Source organism: Protopterus annectens, chromosome 15.part0, assembly GCF_019279795.1.
Source record: "Protopterus annectens isolate FY-2018-M chromosome 15.part0, PAN1.0, whole genome shotgun sequence".
NCBI classification, from domain to species: Eukaryota; Metazoa; Chordata; order Ceratodontiformes; family Protopteridae; genus Protopterus; species Protopterus annectens.
This window is the reverse complement of record NC_056749.1, coordinates 253,291,114-253,313,673: the sequence shown is the minus strand read 5'-3', so window position 1 is coordinate 253,313,673 and position 22,560 is coordinate 253,291,114. Positions and strand designations below refer to the sequence as shown.

The 22,560-nt window shown below is 41.0% G+C and overlaps 1 non-coding gene across 1 annotated transcript; it reads right to left on the bottom strand.

Annotated features, from left to right (window-relative positions):
- Positions 1 to 648: 648 nt before the first annotated feature.
- LOC122790174 lies at positions 649 to 752 on the bottom strand. The gene has a single exon (XR_006362939.1). It is a non-coding gene; the product is annotated as a U6 spliceosomal RNA (small nuclear RNA).
- Between the last annotated feature and the right edge of the window lie 21,808 nt (positions 753 to 22,560).

The following is a 22,560-nucleotide window of genomic DNA, read 5'->3' as shown; positions in this document are numbered from 1 at the left end:
TCTGACACAATACCCCACTCAGGCATTGTTGACAAACTCAGGATGCTAGATACTAACTCATATGTCACCCAGTGGATAACCGAATGTCTCACAGACAGGACCCAGGAAGTTCAAACTGGGGAGTCCACCTTTACAAAGCGGCCAGTCTCAAGTGGAGACCCTCAAGGGATCATTCCTTGAACTGCTCCTCTTAAGCTTTTACTTCTCTGAAGTCAAGGACAATGTCAGTGGTCTCTGGCTGACTAAACGTGCAGATGATTGCAAATTAGGAGCTGTCATTGAATCTCACACTGACACAAATGTTCGCCAGGAAGGGCTGACACAGACAAACAACTGGTGTCAGAGCCACGGACTAAAATTAAATGGCAAGAAATGCATAATAGTATCCTTTGGGAAGTCATGCACCCCTTGTAATTGTTTGGAGGCTGCAGTTAAATAGCAATTCCAGAAGGTTTGATAGGTCTTGTTTCATGCTGTTTAGAAGTCATCCTGGGATATAGTCTGGCCTCATTAATGCAGTGTTCTTGACCTTAGATAGAGCATTAAGGACATGTTCCCTAGTGAGAGTAGGGGGATTTATATTTTATGGTGTTTCCTGAGGGAAGGTTGAGGGGGAGAGAGGGTAAAGTTGGAGCTGAATTTATCAGCCAAAATAAGGAATGCTTCATGAACTTGTGTGCCGTTCTTGCACAGTGGCCATGGTAATCTTCTCTGTATGGTTCCAATTTTTAGTATATGTGCTGCCACAGCAATACTTGAACATGTATTAGGTACTCTAAAATCGTACTGCTAATACAGATTTTAGTGATATGGCGACTGTGTAATTGTGAATGGATATCTGTCTGGAATTCATGTTTCCTGCAACAGGTCTTTCAAGCTCTATATACCTTAATATGGATGGCTGCATCTCCAGACTCTAAGGAACTTATTGTAATTGTCTATAATCTGGCTGTTGTCGAGAAGACAGTACTTTTTCATTTCATAAACATCAAGAACGTATTTGGTTTTCTCTTTTCTTTGGCAATTTCAAAAATAGAAAACAGTAATTTTTCTAACTATTGTACTTGAATTTCTCTGATATGACCACATACTGCAGAAGATGTTATTGCACTAGACTAAGATGGCTATATCTTGCTAGCATACTGCAAATGAAATAAGATCTGATACATTCAAGAGTAACTGTTAGCACATGGACAACTTAAAAAAATATTTAACTCTGGTAATTGCAGATTAGTAATGGGTTACTTAATTAAGTTTGTTTACCAAATGATTCCACAGAGCAGATCACAAATATACTGGTTACCATCAAGACAAAGTAAGCACTGTATTATGTAGTAAAGAAAATATCAGGTGCAAAAGCATACGGTGTGGTTAAATTACACCATGTTGTTCACTCTGTTGTAGTATGTAAACAACGCATGTATAAGCTTACAAAAGGATACAAGGCATAAACAACATGCCCTACATACACCAACTCAAAGCCCTATCATTAGACTCAATATTCTGCAGACTGCAGTGAGGTGGCCTATGTCTCGCATACAAGGCATCCTGTGACTCAATATTGATGGATTTACTGCACATCAGCAATTCCAATGGCATTAGAAATGCTTGGTCTAGGGATATAAACTTGCAACATCAGCTGAATGGGTTGGAGGGCAGGTATAGATCGCAGATGATACCACTGCTCTGAAACAGACCTGTCATACACATTAAACAAAGTTCATCCCTTTCCATATTCAAGCGCAACTTGGATCTGTGAATGGGAAACAAATCCTTACCCTAGGACTGTCCCCTGTACTACTAATGGGCAGAGACAACTCCTAAATGCTTTATCCCATTATCTATGGTGTGATCACAGTTATTCGTATTAGAAACAAAGTATAAAGGATCAGTCCAAATAAAATCACTATAGATGGCACATCTCGGAGACTCTCAATCTCTCTCTCTCTCTCTGATACCCTTCCTGTGGGAGGAATGAAGATACCTTGTTGAAGTTTCCAGTAGTTTATTCAGTTAAGCAGGTAGATGGATGAGTGTTCCACCTGCTTAACTGAATAAACTATTGGAAACTCCATCTATGGACCTTCTATTTTGAATTAGATGAGCAACAAAAATGCAGTTCAGAGTTAGGAAACACATACTGGACAACATTTAGATTAGTGTTTGCCATTGTTTGCAGATCAGTTTTGTTTTTTGCTATAATTTGACCATTCCTTTTGTAATAATAGTTTATTTTCTTTTTATCGTGTCTGGTGATGTTAACTTGTTATATTGAAGCTAATTCAGTATTACTGTAGCAGCTTTATGTTGCTGTAAACCATCTTTATGATCCTTTACTGAGGTAATTATGTAATCCATTTCACTTCCGTTGGTGAAGTTGGTTACCCAGAGCCATTTCCAATATTTAGAACAGTCCAAAAAAGAACTGATCCTAGTACAGAGCCCTGAGAGGCACCACTGGCAATCCTCATCAGGAGGACCATGTAACCCCCTGCACATTGAATTGCTGCATCTTGTTGATTATCCAGTGTTCACCCACAGAGCTGTACATATAATGATATTCAGTATATTTGGTTTGTCAATTATTTCCTTATGGAAATAATTGCGAATGCCAAAGCAAGGTCATGATAGGCAGCATGCTGTGTACGTCCTTTGTTAGGCAGTACTGGTATTTCTTCAAAGGAAGACTGGGGGTTCAAAACTCAGCAACTCCACCTAACAATCCCATAGTGTTCCGTATCAAACAGAGATCAGGATACCTTGTCAGTCTTGATAAGATTAACTATGCCTCTCTTCACAGAGTCACACAGAATCAGGGTGATAAACCTAAAATTGTTTACATGTGGTGTGTTCTCCTCCCTCCTTTTTGAGTCTATACTGCTACAGCCTTTCACCATGCGTCACAGATAAGTTCACATACTGACATTTTGTTTAACATGACTGATATGATGTCTGTATATGGTGTTTGTGCAATGGTGCATCAGTTACCATTGCTGCTTTACAGCTACGTGTTCTTCTGTTTGGTTACTGGCTGGGCCACCTTTGTGTGGATTGTGCACATTCTCCTGTTGTTCATGTGGCTTTTCACCAGGTGCCCTCATTTCCTTCTACATCCTGTGGCATTATGTGAATTGGCAGTCATCAGTACTGGCCATAGCATTATGCTCATTGTGTGTGTGTGTGTGTGTGTGTGTGTGTGTGTGTATGTGTGCGCTCGTGCATGCATATGCATGCGTGTGTGTGTGTGTGTGTGTGTGTGTGTGTGTGTGTGTGTGTGTGTGTGTGTGTGTGTGTGTGTATGCATGGGCGCACGCGCTTGTGTGTGCGTGTGTGTGTGTGTGTATGCATGTGTGTGTGTGTGTGTGTGTGTGTGTGTGTGTGTGTGTGTGTGTGTGAGACGTGAAGTGGCATCCTATACAAGATTAGTTTTTTGTCTTATGCACAGTGAGTGCAGAGACAGGTTCTGACTCCCCTGTGACCCTGTGTAGGATTAAATGATGTTGGAGAGTGAATGAATGTATAAGTGGTCTTGGTAATGACGGTCAGCTATTTAGCCTAATACTACTGTTTATGAATGAATCAATAATCAATCAATACATCAATAAATCATTTAAAGGGTTTAGCTCTCCATAGTAATGTAAAATAAATTGCCAGGTAAATGGAGTTTTTAATTTGCTTGTGACTGCGGTTTTCTCCCAGCTGTTCTGTACTACTGTAACTAACTTATAACTTTTTATTGTGAAATTTGCATAAACTTCTTTTTTAGATATGTTCTCAGTGATCAGTTACATGCACAGCTTTTCCTTTCAGCTTTCTAATATAATTCAAAGATATGCATGCTTGAGAAAAAGCTAAATTTTATAATATAATCTCAAAAGTTTTAATAAGAAAGAAGATAGAAGTGGTCATGTAATGCAAAGCCTACTGTTAGGTTAGGATTAGTGATAGTGCAGTCTAAGACAAAACATATGACTGCAATAAGACAAAACATTGAATTCTAAGTGCTGAGAAGTGCAGTTCAGTAATGACAGTGGTGAGCATCTTGCATAGACACAAAGAAGTAAATATGACTGATTTTTTTACAGCATGCCAAAAAGCTGTAAAGAAAAGTTTGGCATAAAGCAGAAAGATAAAAGGGACTTAGGCATTGTGCCTTCCCACTAGGCATTGCATACTGATGAGCATTACACCATGCTGTATACCATACTTGCAAACTGTTAATGAGTTCCCAAAACAGTTCTGTTTTGAGCTACTGGGACCTATTGTCCTGTTATTCAAGTAAAGAAAAATGTTGATCAGGGGTCTCCAGGTGCTTTTGTTGTGCAATACCTCCTATGTTGCTTCTGATCTGCTTATCTGGTTGTTTTGTTGCCAGAAGGACTAAACGTTCAAGTGCAGCGTTTATTCTAAGTTCACCGATAATACTTACCCAGTGGAGTGCTATGAGGTACAAATGACATTCATAAGAAGTTGTGTTCATAAATCATTTTCATATTATTTTTGTTAGAGTGCAAACAAGTGAATCAGCTTTGTCACAGAAAGCCCTATAGAATTTGGCTTGGGATGTGCTAACACTAAGAAGAGGTGGATGGGAAGTTAAATGTGTATTTTTCTGCTGTTACAGAAGTGACTGGAAAGAGCGAAGTTTGTTTCAAAATTTACTGCTGACAGGGGATAACAATAATTGAGATGGTCAGAAGGAGGTCCTTTCTGCAGTTTTCTGCTGCTAGAGACATGATATCATGTAAAAAAGACATTCAAAAGGTTCACCACCATTGTATTACTGACTGGATCATTGTAGGTCGGCAAAGGTGATTTAATTATTGTTACACTCGTCCAGGGACATGAATGTATGGGATGTGGAGTCTTTGGATTGAATTTATTGACACCACTACTGCTTTTATGTCAGGGGGGAGTAGCATGTGGGGGTACAGTCCATTATACAACTTCCAGGAATTCTGCATTAGTGGTAAGGGGTGGTGGGAGCTGTGCATTTTCAATATGTCTAGAAATGTGGCATCACAAAGGTGGGGGGTCTATGTATTGGTTGTGCAGGTGTGTTTTTGGAAGCCTTGCTAAGTAAGCCAGGCAGCAGAGATACGTGAAATGTGTGACATTAATTAAACTACTTCACCACTGAAAAAGTCTGGGAAATCGCAATTTATCCATGGAAAATTAGAAATGCCTTGCATATGTTACTGCAATGCCAGAAAGTGATTCTTACCCTAGACTGCAAGTTCTTGTCACATCAGCAAATTAATAAAGCAGCAAAACAAAGACTAAGCTGTGAGAATAAAGTGGTCTTAGTAACGACTGTCCGCTATTTAGCCTAATACTACTGTTTATGAATATGTTTTAGGTAAACATATTCTGTATTACTACAGCATTAGAATAAAACATGGGGAAAGTTTTGAGAGCTGAACAGAGTTTATTACAAAATTCATCTTGTTGCAATGTTTCCAAGGCTGAGGATTACATTCAGTCACTGTAGTATCTTCGGGTCTATAAAAAACTTTCTCAAAACGCTTATTTTCTACTGTGACAAAAGCTGTAGCACCATGAGTGCTCTTCAAAGCAGTGGAATGTACTGTAATTCATTTGCACTATTGCCAAATGGTGGCAAGCACAAGGGATAACCTGATGGATTAAAGTATTTAGACCTAATTAAGGCTGATAGAAAATAAGAAATAAACTGCTGTGTTGTTCACATTTAGAAAATGGAGTCTGTATTCCAGGAGTAGCATGAAAAGAGGATCTGTGCCCTTGACATTCACTACATCCACTCTTTGCTTTGAGAACTCCTTTATGATGTGTCTCTTACTCTCTGCAGATAACCTCATGGGGCATCTCTTCCTCCTAGCAGAGCCACAGCTGCTATAGTAATGCATAAATAAAATATTTAGCAGCCATCCTAAAGGGTCTTGATAAAGAGATAAGGGATGCTTGCATTTTATGATGCACTTTCTTCAACAAAACTCATACACATATAAATGTTAAGTGCATCAGCAAAAAAAAAAAAAAAACCTCATTAGGACGCATGAGTGTGTGTGTGTGTGCGTACGTGTATGCATGCAGCTGTGCACATCTTGCTTCCTTGTGGTTTTATTGATGATTGTGACGACTCTGTATAAATGATGTTCCAGAAGATCAGTATCCTCACAAGTGAGACTGCATTCATAGAAACCCTATTAAGGTACATGTAGTCCAGCTGTCATCACAGTGTCTTCATAAAATAAAATTTGTCAAACACATCTGACCTCCAAATCAGTGTTTTTGTTTTTATTAATTATCTGATTTTATAAGCAGAAAATCTGGATTTTCCATAGAAATGCTGGAGTTCTGGAAGTCTTTGAGGATGGTGTTTATAATTAGCCATATATGCTAACTTTATTTTTAGTGAACTGAGTCATGGGAGTTGTTTATAAACTGATAGATGTGTTTCTAAATGTTATGTTGGTACTGTAATCTGTGCATGTAGCACATGACACTACCTTATCTAACTGGTGTCACACATTGTGTTAACGTAGGCTGTTGAGTATGGGTGTACTAATTTACATTCATCGACAGAAGACCTATGTAATGCTTTAAAACCAATCATACAAAACACATCTATGTGAAAGTTAACGGAACTTAAGTATGCTATTCGTTCAGTAATTGGTGATGTCAGTTGAGAACACTAGAGATTTAAAGTTTAAAGTACTTCTGTTTAAAAGCTGTTAGAATAAAGGGGAGATCATTTGCTTAAGGATCCCTCCCTTATGAATTTAGAAGCATAAATTACTTTGACTAATTTCAGATTGCAGTTTTTTAATTGATGTCTGTCATACTTTGTATAGTTTTTTGAGATTTCTCCAACATTTGACATACATTTACACACACACACACACACACACACACACACACACACACACACACACACACACACACACAGGCACACAAATACAACTGCGCATTTTTAGTATTTCTATCACTGTGTACATCACTAAATAGTTGAGAACATGAATATGTTCAATTATTCAAAGAAGAAAATGCTTTGGATTTTAGGGTTATATTTTTAGTAATAGAACTGATGTTTTAGGACTAAGTTTTTTATGTTGACTGGCAAGTGGTTCTACTCATAAAAAAGTGTGACTACTATATTTCTGATTGTAGTTTGTTGCTGTAACTCTTTTATCTGTCTAAAAGTGAGCATATATTGACAAATCATTTCCTTCTGGTAGGAATAAGCAGTGAAAAAAACAAAGTACCATACAGCATTAACATGCTTTTATAAGCATAACATAATAAAACTGAGGCTATGGAAGGTTCAGACAGCAACAAAGTTGGACTTGTTGTATCATTTCTTAAACATGTCAAGCACTTTTTTCCAGGAATTCCTGTCAAGAACTGTTATGAATTTTTAGGCTAATGGGTGAAGTCTGTACAATTAGCTTTGTGTTAGACCCATTCTTGGCCACTATGTCCTGATTGGCAGCAAAGCCGGTGGCCATCTCATGCTCGTGTATACCATTCAAAAGCATTCAGTGTAATTCATTGTGGAACATTACTCCTGGAGCCATAAAGATTTTTCCAAGTGAGGGCAGCTGCCAGAAGTTCATCGTACTGTATCTAAAACGGACCCATTTTCATGCCTGGGATGACCGACCACGTCGTTTTGCATTATGTCAACTTTTTATCAAATATGAAGCCAAATCCTTTATTGAAAATTAACAGCACAGCTGTAAGGCATCTAAGGAACAATTTTTTTGTAGTATTACTTCTTCCACTTTCCTCTCCCTTTCAAAACACATATGACATGCAGTAATGACACACAAACAAAATTAGAGGCAAGAGGGGGTCATCTTTTATATGCATGACCTAATTTTCCTTCTTATATTTTATTCTGTTTTATTTTTTCCTACTAAAGAGTAAGCGGCGATATTTTACATGAGGGCCTCACCAGATGTGCAGTAGCAAGCCCTGCCTAAAACCCACCCCGTGATATGTCATTCATGAATATGCATTCCCTCTGAAGCGCACTGACATGTAATATAACAATAAATAAAACGGTAAAATGTTGTCTTCAGAATCAGTTTAATTTCTGAACAGTCACCACCTTGTTTGCCATGCAAGTGTCTACATGTTTTACAGCTTATAGGCTTACATTTCTCTTCATTTCTACAATTTCAGTTTTATACACTTTTACCTCTTCTATAATTTATAAAGCGGGCAACTCAGAATTATTAACTGCATGATATATATCTGATTTTTTTCACACAGTTAAATCAACGTTTCTCAACAGTCTACCCAATATGTGATCACGTCTGATGCCACAGACTATAATGTTTAACAAACAAAAAAACATTGTTGGTAAGGGAAAGACGTATCCAGGTACAAGACTTTTAAGTTAAGAAAGTATTGTGGCAGATATGTTTTATCTTCTGGCACGTCACCAGGTCTGAATTATGTTATAAACATCAAATGTTTTTTTTTTTTTAAAAATAGAAGAATTTAATTATTTTGTTGGTACATTTAAAAAACAGATTTAAGCTAAAGTTTAATGACTATTAAGTAAATTGATCATGTGATGTGTTGGATTTGGTACTTTAATATTGTAAGAACTGTGTATCTGTTTCTGATGAAGTTGTTGTGAGGTATGTTAAAAGAATGAAAGTTCTAAACAGAGTCCATTTTTAGCTGGATATGTCTTTCCTGTAGACAGTTGCATGACAAACAAGGTGGTGACTGTTAATAAATTAAACTGATTCTTCTATCATCTACAGTAAGGGTTTATAGTGCATTAACCTTTTGTGTTTTGGAAGTAGTATGGACATTTAATTCACATTAACATTCTCACATCATGTATGAACACGCGATTACTTGAAGGCTAACTACATATGCAGACTGGGTTGTCACTCAGTTCGCGACATGCCCACTTCTGTGCGAAACAAACTGGTGAGGCCCTCAAGTAATATATCGCCGAATAAGCATTTTAAAAGGAATAACCCTGAAATGCAGTTGTCACACACTGTTGCCTTTAAAAAAATCATTCATGGATATTTCTTCAGAACAAATACCTATAGTAAAACAATGTTCTTACATAGTTAAAACACCATATAACCTATAAACGTGTAGACTATGTAAAGGCTTCTCAAAATAAAATGTAGCTGTAATAATGAATGTAGTAATGAAACAGTCTGTGGATACATACATATAAATGCATATATATTCACAGAACTGTCAATAACACAGTTTTATAATTTTGATCAGCTTGTTGCAGTAGAGCTTTTTCACTCACTGCTTTTGGAGTGCTTATTATTTAGCAATTATTGGTTTTTACAGTTGACATTATACTTAATTTTTTATTTATTGTTTTATTTGTTTTCAGGTATATACATACACATACATATATGGTGTCCTGGGTGAAACTTCATTTTTCTCTTACAGTAAGCGTGAGACTCCTTGCTTCCTGTGAACCGAAGTCTCCAGCATCTTCTCAGTACTTTGCCACCTGATATTTATACAAACATTACCTAGGCTGCTCTTGTTTCATGAAAACAACTAATTTAGACTGTTTCCTCACAGCAACTGTTCTGACTTCATACATTATCCCATTCCTTCATATTCAAAAATGTATTGGCTTGTATATTACTGTAAATCAATTTTCCTGAATGGTTCTGCCTTGGTCTGTCTTGAAACTGGTTTTAATTCTTAAGATGATGCAGACACAGGACTCCTTCCTTAATATGTGACTCTCAATAGCTGAGGACGTGATGGACCAGTTCTTCGTAGGGGAGTATTGTAGTACTCCATAAGTGGCATCTCATATCTACCATTACTGCTCTATCCATTCTGCATGAAAACCTTTGTAGTTTGTGGTGTACTCACAACTTAATTTGTTGATGTTTGTAGAACTTGAAGTGATGTGATGGAACTCCAGTTATACTGAAAAAAATTAATGTGATGGTATCTCAAATATCACATCTGGAAAATATAACTGATCATAGCTTGATTCATGATATTGTTCAACTTTATAATCTAAGAAACCTGAATAATACCAGAAATTAGATATATTTTGGTTGCTATTGAAATAAATTTGTAGCAATCTTATTTCACTGTGATGGAAATTAATAACAATGTTACTATAATAATAATAATAATAATAATAATAATAACAGTAATAACAATAAGAATCCATGATGAGCATCAAGTATAGAAACATAGTTTCTAGTTTGCATGGCAGTCAAAGTGTTCTGCATTGTGAAGCTGATGGCTTCTCTCTGTCCAGGCGTTGTTGCATCTTGTGGATGTGTCAGTGTAAGAATCTTCGACCATAGTAACTACACAAGTCATCCTGTTAAGTGCTCGTAGTCTGTTTCTTAATTGCACGCCTGCTTGCTCTTTTTTTTTTTTTTTTGCTTATCTGCCTAATTTCTCTGAGAGCAACTTTAACTTCCAGCAAAGCATTCGCAACTCATTAAATGTCAAGCTCTCAGTTAAAAGGATGATCTTCTGGCAAACAGCCCAGGCTAGTAAATAAAGTGTCATTGTTATGAAAAAAAGCATCACTTTTTAAATGTATGTCATAAATTATTTTCTGAATCCCAACCTTTTGGCAGATAAAATTACCAAAAACTAAAGGTGTTTTACTCCAACTACGTGGAATTGAATGTTATATTTTTATTTTTTATATCTGAAGTAGAGCATGTTCTGATGCAGTAGCACTGCCTAATGGCCTAAGTAAGTGAACAACTTACATAATGAAGGATATAACAATTTCTTTCAATATCAATATTTTAGATGTATGACCAGATGTGGCATTTTGCATTTGACATTGTGATCTGTAGTGAGAGTAGGGACCAGGTTGGGGAGACCCTGGAGAGGTGGAGGTATGCTCTAGAGAGGAGTGGAATAAAGGTCAGCAGGACTAAGACAGAATAGAACCACTACTAAATCCTGGAAATCCGAACTACCGATGCCCAAAATCCCGAGACCAAATACCCAAAACACTAAAATACCGAAACATCAAAACCGCGAAATTCAAACTACCGAAAACTACACTCAACATACACCTCACACATACACACACCTTCCCCCAGAACACAAACACACAAACCTAAACTACAGACAAGCAGGGGGGCAAGCCACCCTGTGCCCCCACAACCCCCTACTTAAATATTCTAACTCCAAGGCTGCACTACATACACAAACACACGAAATACCACAACACATCTACATTCCCCTCATGCACACACATCACAGTCACAACACACACTTACACACTAAACCCCTAACCAACACATTTAAACATAGATACTTACCTGACCTTCCACCATACCGCAACACAGAAACGCGAATGTCAAATTCACGATGATTGGGATTTTGAAATTCACGCTTCTGGTCTTTTTCGGTAATTACGGGTTTCGGCTATAGTCTCAAAAGTTTGAAATTCGGTATTTCAAACTTTCAAGATTATGTAGTGATCCCGACAGAATATATGTGTCTGAATGAGAGGCAGGCTAGAGGAATGGTGAGGATGCAGGGAGTAGAGTTGGCAAAGGTGGATGAGTTTAAGTACTTGGGATCAACAGTTCAGAGTAATGGTGACTGTGGAAGAGAGGTGAAGAAGAGAGTACAGGCAGGGTGGAATGGGTGGAGAAGAGTGTCAGGAGTGATTTGTGATAGACAGGTACCAGTAAGAGTGAAAGGGAAGGTTTACAAGAGGGTAGCAAGACCAGCTATGTTATATGGGTTGGAGACGATGGCATTGACAAAAAGGCAAATGCCAGAGCTGGATGTGGCAGAGTTAAAGATGTTAAGATTTGCACTGGATGTGACAAGGATGGACAGGATTAGGAATCCGTATATTATCGGGTCAGCTCAGGTAGGATGGTTTGGAGCTAGAAAGGTGAGATTGCATTGGTTTGAACATGTGCTGAGGAGGGATGCTGGGTATATTGAGAAAAGGATGCTAAGAACGGAGCTGCCAAGTAAGAGGAAAAGAGGAAGGCCTAAGATGAGGTTTATGGATGTGGTGAGAGAGGACATACAGGTGGTTGGTGTAACAGAGCAAGATGCAGAGGGCAGGAAGAAATGGAAACAGATGCTCCGCTGTGGTGTCCCCTAACAGGAAGAGCTGAAAGAGAAGCAGAGCAGATGTGGCATAGCACTCCGCCACAGAGGTTAGATTGCGCACCACACTTTGAGAATTTATTCTGTGATACTTTGCTTAGATCGGTAACTCATTCTTTTGTCTCAAATTGTTTTGTGTGTGGCCAACTTGCACATTGTGTGTTTTAGCATACTTAAATCCTTTTCATAGCATTGTTCAGCCACATGCATTCAGCTGCAAAGCTGATTCTCACATTTTCTACACTTTAGCAAAATTATTTGTTTTTGCAGCAATATTGTCATAACTGTCCCATTGAGGATATTTCCTTTTATCGTGCTTATATACAAGTGTTACATGAAAATTCTTGACAATGAGCTTTTCATTTCTTTTTTTCTTTCATTGTTATGTTGTAATAGGTCAGTTACATTTTATTTTGCCAGATGTCTTACTTCTGCTTTATCATATATCTTTTTCACTAATACCTAATAGCTCCTTTAATTAAGGCAGAGTTATTTAATTCACTTTTCAAATATCTGTTATTTTATTTAATGTTGCTGTTATAGGCCTCTCACTTTTACATTTTGAATTTCATAGGTTCATAGGTAGGTACTAGGCTATCTTTCCGAAGGCATTTATAAGCCTAGCCAGAATTTGTTGGCTTTCACCGCCCCCTTAAATTAGTTCCCTGTGCCTCTGTCCAGCAGAGCCACTGAAGTGATCCCAGAGTGACACTTTCTGTTTCCCATTCACTCGTCAAGATTTCTTTTGAAGGGTGTTAGCAAGGAGCTCTGCCTAATGTAGATTGGGATCTTGTTCCAAAGCATGGAAGTCTCTGTGGCAGGAATCTATCCCTCCAGCGCGTCCTATTTATTGTTGTGGTGAGGTTTAGATCCCTAGAGCATGTGGCTCACGGGGATAAGGTTTTCTTTAGGTGGAGCATGTCCATCAGTTCTGGGTTGGACATGGCCATGTATGTCAGGCAGAGATCACCTCTGAGTAGGCTGTATACAACCGAGTACAGCTGTAATTTCTTCTGTCGAGCTGCATAGGGCATCTATTTGAGGCCAGTGATCCCCTTGGTGAGGTACTTCTGTGGTCTTTCCAGCTGTTGCAGGTGTCTTGTAAGGTACATCCCAAATGGGGCATTGTAACCTGATGGGTCTGATGAGTAGGGGGACACAATGACCTCTTTTGATCTGGATGCGAACCCTTTTGTGATTAGGTGGGCCACGTAGAAGGATTTTGTAACCACTTTGGCAATGTTATTATCAAAGGTGAGATTACTATCTACTTGGGTCCCCGGATCCCTTATTATGTCTTCCGTATTTAGGGCACTACCACCTATGTGGTAATTTGTGTGTTTTTTCTAAAGGGGATGACTATGGACTTTTTGGCATTTAGCTTGAGGCCATGATTTTGACACCAGGTATCCGTCTCAGTGAGACCCTTTTGGAGGATGTCTGTGTCAGCCAGAGAGTCAATTATAGCCCCTAGTTTGCAGTCATCTGTGAACTTGGTCAGCCATAGTCCTCCTGTGCTTGCCGGTACCTCTGAGAAGTATATGCCGAACAGGAGGGGTCCCAGGACTGAGCCCTGGGGAACTCCACTTGTAACCGATTTAGAGTCGGACCTAGCCCCCACAACTCTCACCATATGGGTTCTGTCCATGAGCCAGTTGGCAACCCATCTTGTGACGTAGGGGTTTATGTTCAGGCTGGTGAGCTTGTCTATAATACCAGAATGGGGAATGGTGTTGAAGGCCTTTGCGAGGTCTAGGTAGGCTCTGTGTACCACCTTTCCCTTGTCTATAGCCTTGGTAACTGTCTCAAAGAAGTCCACCAGGTTTATGAGGCATGATCTGCTCTTACCAAAGCCGAACTGGGTAGGATCCAGTGTTTGGAGGTTCCCAATGTCTCTGTTAATGGGTTCCATGATGATGTGCTCCATAGCCTTGCAGACCAAATTAGTCAGGCTTATAGGGCAATAGTTCCCGGGGTCTGTTGTGGCTCCACCTTTGTGGAGCGGAATAACCGCTGCTGTGTGCCACTCTATGGGTACATAGCCTGTGGAGAGGCTGAGTTTGAACAGTGTGTTTAGGTGAGGGGTTAGTTAGTCTTTGAGTTCGTGTAGGATACAGCCTGGGACACTGTCCGGTCCCATTGATGCTGTGTTTTTGGCTTTGGAGTGGGCTGTTTTAACCTGAGTGTCTGTGATTTCAGGGACTCTACATTCTTCTGGTATGGTTATGGACCCTCTTGGGGGTGAGAGGGGGGGTGAAGTTTGCGCTGAAACTGTCTGCCAGGATGTTGGCAATATCAGTTGGATGTTCATCGTGTTTCACTGTTGCAGTCATGAATGTAGGGTTCTCCCCTGCCGGCAGGCAGCCCTCGGTCGGCCAGAATCCCAAAGTCTGGGTCCGGCGTCGGCTGCTCAGCCATGCTCCCTGACGTCAGAGCGCCAGGAGTACAAAGCTGACAGCCGACGCCATCTTCTCCAGTCTTTCTTGCCGTGCGGTGATAGCAGTTCGCATTTGCCGGTCGGCGGACTCCTGGCGAATTTTACTGATATATTTTGGTCCGAAGACTTTCTTCTCCACTCAAAGCTAAGTACCCCGTTGGGGAAACTTTTTTCTTGCTCCACTCCGATGTCAGAAAAAGTTAATAATTGTATTTCATGTGGGAAGCAAATAACTCATAAGGATTTTCATTCTTACTGTATTCCTTGCTTGGGCCCTGACCACGACGTAGCTAGTTGTCGGTTTTGTGCTAGATTCAATCAACGTACAATTCAGCGAAGGTACGATTTTTGCTTTTCATTACTTCGGTAGGCGCTTTAACTACAAAATGTCGTCTGATACGGTCCCGGCTACCGGAGTTCATAAATGTTGCAAGGATAAAGACAGGCCTTCGAGGTCTAAATCTGATGATAGCGCACAAGTGGAGCCAGCTTCAGGTTTGGCCGTTGTCAGTGAGGCACCTTTGCAGCCTCTGTTGTCGGCCATTTCAGAACAGACGGCCGAAACGGACTCTCATGAGGAGCCAACCAGGCCTTTAAATATTTCTGTTGCAGGACCTTCGGCCAATGCTCCTTCGGATGAGTCCGGAGCCGCTGTGCAGGTACCGGCTTCCTAAGGGGTTTTCAGGCCTACACAGCTACTAATAATAAAGGCAAAGCCAAAGACAAAGGCAAAGACTCCTTCAAAATCAAAGACTTCTACACAGGCTTCTTCTGAACCGGCTCCCAAGTCACAGAAACAGTTACTCAAGATGGCGGAGGATTTACTTACTATGATTAGGGGTTCTCATCCCCCTCCAGACAAAAGGCCAGGGCAGGATATTTCTTATGATTCCTCTGATCAGGCTTCTGTTTCCTCAGTTTCTTCTTCTGATCAGGAATATTCTTTCCCTCCTTATGAGGATTCTGATGCTGAAGAATCCATTCCTTCAGCTTCTCCCCCTGAAGATTTCTCTTTTGGGGAAACTTTGCATGAAATGAGGGAACATTTCCACTGGGAAGGACAGGAGTATTCGGAATCCAAGAAAAGGCTGAGGGAATTTCTTCTTCTTCCCCAACATAAACCCCTGACTTTTCCTCCTGCTCCTGTGAAACCTGATAGATATTACAGGGTTCCTGATTCCCATCAGTTTTTATACAAGAACCCTTCTGCTGACCCTGAAACCATTTCTCAGGGTCCTAAGGGAGCTAAGGCCGCTTCTGCCAAAAATCCTACTCCTACTGAAAAGGATTCTCGATCCTTAGAAAGATGGGGCAAAAAGGTGTACACTTCTGCTACTTTGTCCATTAGGGCTTTAAACTGTCAGTTTCATATGTTTAAATACCAGCAATTTCTATTGTCGGTCTTAAAACAAAAGCTTACTTCCATTTCTGCCTGTGCAGAGGACAAGGAATTACATGACTTATGAACAGGTTGGGAAGCATGGTTTACACTGTGGATTTGATGCCTTGGAGGCTTCTTGTAGGGCTGCGGCCTCTGGCACAGTCATTAGGAGGCATGCATGGCTAAAGGAACAAAATTTACCTGAACAGGTAAAGGCAAAATTATTGGATGCTCCTGTTCAGCCTAATGTTTTGTTTGGATCGAAAGCTGAAGAGGTGATTAAAAAGATGGAAGATAAGGCGAAATCGATGCAAACAGTTAAAGATTTCTTACAAGTACAGCCTCCTAGATTTAGCAGGAATTGGCCTTCAAAAAATTGGTCCTTTCCCACTTCAGACAGGCCTCAGGGGTAGATATAGACGTTCCAAAGGGAGGCCTCAATCACAAGCTGCTTATAGACCAAGACAGTGGACTGCTTCCACCCCTAGAGGAGGAGAGGACAGGTCACAATCTCAAAGGAAACAAACTCAATGACTCCCTCTGTGGGGCTACAGGAATTTCTTCCCTGGAAGCCCCTCTCGGAGGAAAATTCTCTCTTTTTTTTTTTTTTTTATCAAAATTGGACTCAAATAACCCAAGACAAATGGGTTTTGGATGTGGTTTTAAGAGGTTACAAATTCCATTTTCATACCTTGCCAAGGCCAAGCGGATGGCCAGACCTTCCAAAACATCAATGGACGGAGGCCTTAAACCAGGTGGAAGCTCTTTTGGCTATGAATGCCATAGAACTGGTTCCTCTTTCAGAGAGGGGAAAAGGGTTTTATTCAAGGCTCTTTCTAGTCCCAAGGAAGCAAAACTCATGGAGACCCATTCCGGATCTGTCGGTCTTGAACACCTTTCTAGAGATTCCAAAATTCAAGATGCTTACTCTACAGCAGCTACTTCCAATGCTGTCCAAAAATGCATGGATGGTAACTTTGGGTTTAAAGGAGGCATATTTACACATTCCCGTCAGGCAGGATCGCAGAAAATACCTCAGGTTCATAGCCGGATCGAGGCACTTTCTATTCTCTGCGCTGCCCTTTGGATTATCTACTGTGCCCAGGGTCTTCACCAAATGCCTGGCTCCAGTAGTAGCTTACTGCAGACTCAAGGGAATTTACCCTTATCTGGACGATTGTCTAATTCAGGCAGACAGCAAGGATGTCTTACTCCAGCATCTAGAATTTGTACAGAACCTCCTCAAGTTCCTGGGATTCTCTGTAAACATAAAGTCCAATTTGATACCATCACAACAGATAACTTTTCTGGGTGCTCTTCTAAATACCACAACCCAGATGGCATCTCTGACATCCGAAAAACAATTACAGCTGGCTTCAACTTTCAAAACCTTGGCAACTTTAACTCAACTTCTGCAAGGAAATTCCTGCAGGCTTTGGGTTGCATGGCCTCCTGCATCCTTCTCGTACCATATGCAAGACTACACATGAGGAAAATACAGTTGTACCTAAAAAGTGTATGGTCTCAGCATTGCCACAGTTTAGACATACTGATCTCCATCCTTCCTTGCCTTCAAAAGGAATTTCTTTGGTGGTCCAGGGCATGTGCTCTAAACAAAGAGAAACCCTTCCGTCTGCCTCCTGCCACTCAGATTCTAACCACGGACGCCTCGGATTATGCTTGGGGAGCCCATTTTCAGGGCAACTGTCTGCAGGGCCTTTGGACAAAGGATCAGAAGCACCTGCATATCAATTTAAGGGAAATGTTAGCCATTCAGAAAGCTCTATTGGCCTTCAGGAATCTTTTACAACCAGGACAACTACTAATACGGACAGATAACACCACAGATATGTGATACATAAACAAGCAAGGGGGATCTCATTCCTACCCCCTTTACAGACTAGCCATGGATCTATGGAACACAGCTCTAGCTTGCAATCTGGCTCTTCAAGCTCAGTTTCTACCAGGGAAACAAAACTTCCTGGCAGACAGTCTGAGCAGAAACCTTTCGGATCCACCAAAATATTCAGGATAACAGCAGTCTGGGGATGTCCTCACATAGACCTGTTTGCATCCCATCTCAATCATCAACTACAGAATTTTTGCACCAGGACTTTCCACAGAGAAGCTTGGAAAGTGGATGCCCTGTCATTCAGTTGGAGGAACCTCTCGGGATATGCCTTTCTGCCTCTTCCTCTTCTTCCATGGGTCCTGTTGAAGATAAAACAGGACAAGCCCAAGATGATAATCTTGCTGGCTCCAAATTGGCCTCAGCAGTTTTGGTATCCTACTCTAAAAAACCTATGTCTGGAGCCCCCTTGGGTTTTACCTCAGTCTCCGAACCTTCTGTAACAACATCAGGGTCAGGTTCTACACTCTTATGTCAGAACTCTCAGCCTGGCGGCCTGGTTAATCCAGGGCCTTTGATTTCTTCTTTCCTACCCAAGCAGGTTATGGATGTCATTTTAGAAGCCAGACGTCTTAGTACTAGAAAATCTTATGCAGGAAAATGGAAAAGATTTTGTTCCTGGATGCAGGCTCAGGATTCTGATCCTCTTCTTCCTAACATTACCTTAATTTTACTTTACTTGACAGATCTCTTACATAAGGGTCTCTCTTTCTCTTCCATTAAGATGCATGCCTCTGCTATTTCTGCTCATTATAATACAGACCCTCCCATCTTTTCCCACCAGCTCATGAGACAGTTTCTCAGAGGAGCTAAGAACTTAAGACCTCCTAGATCTCCTCCCATTCCTGCTTGGGATCTCAATTATGTTTTGGAAAAACTAACCTTGCCTCCTTTTGAGCCTGTTGCCTCTTCTGACATCAAGTTTTTATCTTGGAAAACAGCTATCTTGTTAGCCCTAACCTCTGCCAGGAGAGTTTCAGAGTTACAAGCTCTTATGGCTGTGGAACCTTATATTATTTTTTATCAAGACAGGGTATCTTTGAGGACTAATCCTACCTTCATGCCTAAGGTGGTTTCCAAAGTGGCTTTAAATCAAACTATCCACTTGCCAACCTTTTTCCCCAATCCTCAAAATAAAGGGGAAAGGATCTTACATTCCTTGGATGTACACAGACAACTACGTTTTTACCTGGACAGAACCAAGGGCATCAGGAAATCAGAACAATTGTTTGTTTCTTATGCTTCAAGTTCCCAAGGTAAAGCCATTTCAAAACAGACCATTTCTAAATGGATTGCTCATGGAATCAGATTTTGTTATTCACACCATGGAAAGCAAATCCCAGGGAGTATACGGACTCATTCCACCAGAGCTGCTGCCACTTCTGCGGCCTTCCTCAGTGGAGTTCCTACCAAAGACATTTTGGAAGCTGCAACTTGGAGTTCAGTGCATGCTTTTTCTAAGCACTACAATCTGCCTCTCTACTCTAAGTCTAGGGCAGGCTTTGCCTTTGCAGTCTTGCAGGGCCTTTTAGCCGCCCCTTCTTCTTTATGACCACCTCCCTTTCTTTCAGCTTTGGGATTCTACCCTACAGTCATGACTGCAACAGTGAAACACGATGAACATAGTACAGTTGTGTACACCTACCATAAATGTAGATGTTCGAGTGTCTTCACTGTTGCAGTCTGGGTTTCCCTCCCTCCTGTCCCCTCTTATTTTTACTTTTCACCATTCTTCTGAGGTGTATTTGAAAAGGTTTTGGGACCTTTTTCATTTTGGGACTCCTGACATCTGGGGCAAGAAAAACTGGAGAAGACGGCGTCGGCTGTCAGCTTTGTACTCCTGGCACTCTGACGTCAGGGAGCATGGCTGAACAGCCGACGCCGGACCCAGACTTTGGGATTCTAGCCGATCGAGGGCTGCCTGCCGGCAGGGGAGAACCCTACAGTCATGACTGCAACAGTGAAGACACTCGAACATCTACATTTATGGTAGATGTACACAACTGTACTTTCAGTGTATTTTGTGCCATTCTGCACTAACTCCGAGCAGATCTGAGCATTGCCACTTAGATTTTTGACATAGCTAAAGAATGCCTTGTGGTTATCTTTGGAGTCCTTGGCAATTTTTCTTTCAAAGCTCGTCTTGGATGATTTTATGAGGGATCGTAGTTTCGTGCTGATACTGATCAGGGATGTCTTCCCTTCTTGGGATTTTACTCTTTTCTGTACTAGTTTCCTCCCTCTGTTGTATAGCTTCTTTATGGCAGGAGTCCACCCAGACTGGTTTCTTTTTCTTGGAGGAGTGAGTCTTGGTTTTTTCTGGGATGGCATGATCCATGCATGCTTGTAGGTGCCCGTAGAATGCATTAGTAAGGAATTTTGCAGCTTGGACAGCATTATCCTTCAGCATGGGGGCTTTGAAACTTTCCACCTCGGTCTTAAGTAACATGAAGTTTGCTTTTGAAAAGTTTTTCATGGTGGTTTTCTTGTCCGAGGGTGGAGTCGGAATGTGGATATCCAAAGTGATTTGTTTATGGTCCGATCTAACCAGCAAAGGTTTGACCTCCAGTGAGGAACACCGGTCGCCCATGTTGGTGATAACCAGGTCCAATATGTTGTTGACCAGTTGAACCAGGGCATTTGAGTTTATAAATTCTAGGAAATGTTGGGCAAGGGAGTTGGTACTTGAGTAGTTCTCACAGTTAATGTTTAAATAATTGAAATCACCCAATATTAGGGTATTTGGTAGGACCTTTATGTTTCCCAGTGTTTCCAGGAATGCGGAATGGTGGTCCTGGGACATGGTGGGTGATCTGTAGCAAGCTACAATTTGAATTGCAGTTTTGCCCATTGTTAGTTGCACGTGGATAATCCTTGAAGCATCGTGCTGTGCCACTAACCTGGAGGTGTGGGTATCCTTGATGAATATGGATACGCCCCCGCCTTTTGTATTTCGGTTTGGGTTCTGTGGCCGAAATGTATAGTATGAGATGTAGCCTGGTAGTGCTGGGGTGCTCTCTGGAGCCTTAAACCAGGTTTCTGTTACTGCACATATATCGATTTTCTCCATACTGAGGAATGCCTCAAGTGCGTGCATTTTGAGGGTCAGACTTCTGGCATTGACTAGCACTACCCTCAGTTTTTTGTTACTTGTGCTATCTACAGCGGTAGGTTTGTCTTTTGAGCCTTGCCTATAAAAGGCACTATGGGGGTGCAAGAGCCTTGGCCAGTATTCGAAAGCCTAAGGGTGAAAGGTGCAAGCCATCTCTAGCGAAGCAGCGTGGCTTGTCGAGCATGTCATCCCAGGCAGACAGACACTGGATCCCCTTTGAATGACACCAGAAACTTAGCCAATTGTTGAAGTTGAGAATTTTTTTCTTTATACCGTGGTATAATTCTTGGTGAGGGCAGGATGCTACTCGGGGTCAGGGTCATACTGGCCTTGGCTACGTGATCAGAGAGCTCTTCTATGTCTCTTTTCATGTAGTCCAGAGAGGTATGGCTCAGGTCATTCACACCAACATGGACAATGACAGAGTCATATTTGTACTTGTTCTGTAGTGACCTGAGTGCTTGTGTTATGTGGCGGATCCTGGTGCCCAACAGGCAGCTAACAGTAACCTTCTCCTTATTCAGCCTTGTGAGTGGGACATCAGTGTGCTTGACTATGGAGTCACCTATTACTGGTATTTTGGGTATGTTATTTTGCCTTAAGGGCTGCAATTGAATGGCACACTGGTTTTGTGAGGTATGTGTTTCATGGTTTGTGTTGGGGGTGGAGGTTGCTTGGATGTTTGCTTTGGAGATCTATGTTGGTTTTGCAGATTTTTATTTGAGCCTCTGAGTATGTTTTCATGTATATGTGTGTTTTTTTTTCCAGTGCTGCTTTAATGGGTTTATGTGAGACTGGTGGTGTGATGCAAGTATTTCCCTTCTCCTCTTGACTGTCTGATCCAGTCTTGGGTTGAGAGAGCTTGGCCTCCAGTTTGGCTGTATAATTGCATCTCTCGCATGTATTAGTGTTTGGTGGTAGGAGGAGGGGGTTGACTGTGTACATGAGGCAGTTGTAACATTGCCTTAAAATGCTCAGATTCACCAGTTGGACTGGAGAGTATACCTGAAACTGCCCTTTGGACATGCCTGGATAGGTACAGTGGACTGTTTTACTGGATGGCTGGTAAGGTCAAATAGAGAGCCTTGTCCTTCTGTACAGTACAGGAGGGTCTAATGCTAGGGTTTATAGTGCTTGCTATAAGTTTTGAGTAAGTGCCAGGCTGAGAAATGTGTGGCTTGAGTGCTTAAGTTGAAAGTTTGTCTAGTTCCAAGGGAAAAATTGAAGAGGAGACTTTGTGGAGCCGGGAATAGTTTTACCCTAGCTAACTGGTGCTACCCGGCACGCAAAGCCGGGCAAATACGGTATTTATAGCAGGGAAATGAAAGCAATAGAAATTAGGCCAAAATGGCCAATAAACTACTAATTTCTGGGCTGAAACCACTCCTCCAGAGACAAACAGGCTGCTCAAAGCTCCCCTCTCTCACAGGTGAACAGAGAACTTCCTTCTATCCAAGTAAGGTATGGGCAAACACAGAGATTTGTAACACGGCCCTGAATCCAGCACTAACCTAAAAACTGGACTATACTAGCTTAGAAAGGTGGGAAACAAGTGTGTGTGTGTGTGTATATATATATATATATATATATATATATATATATATATATAT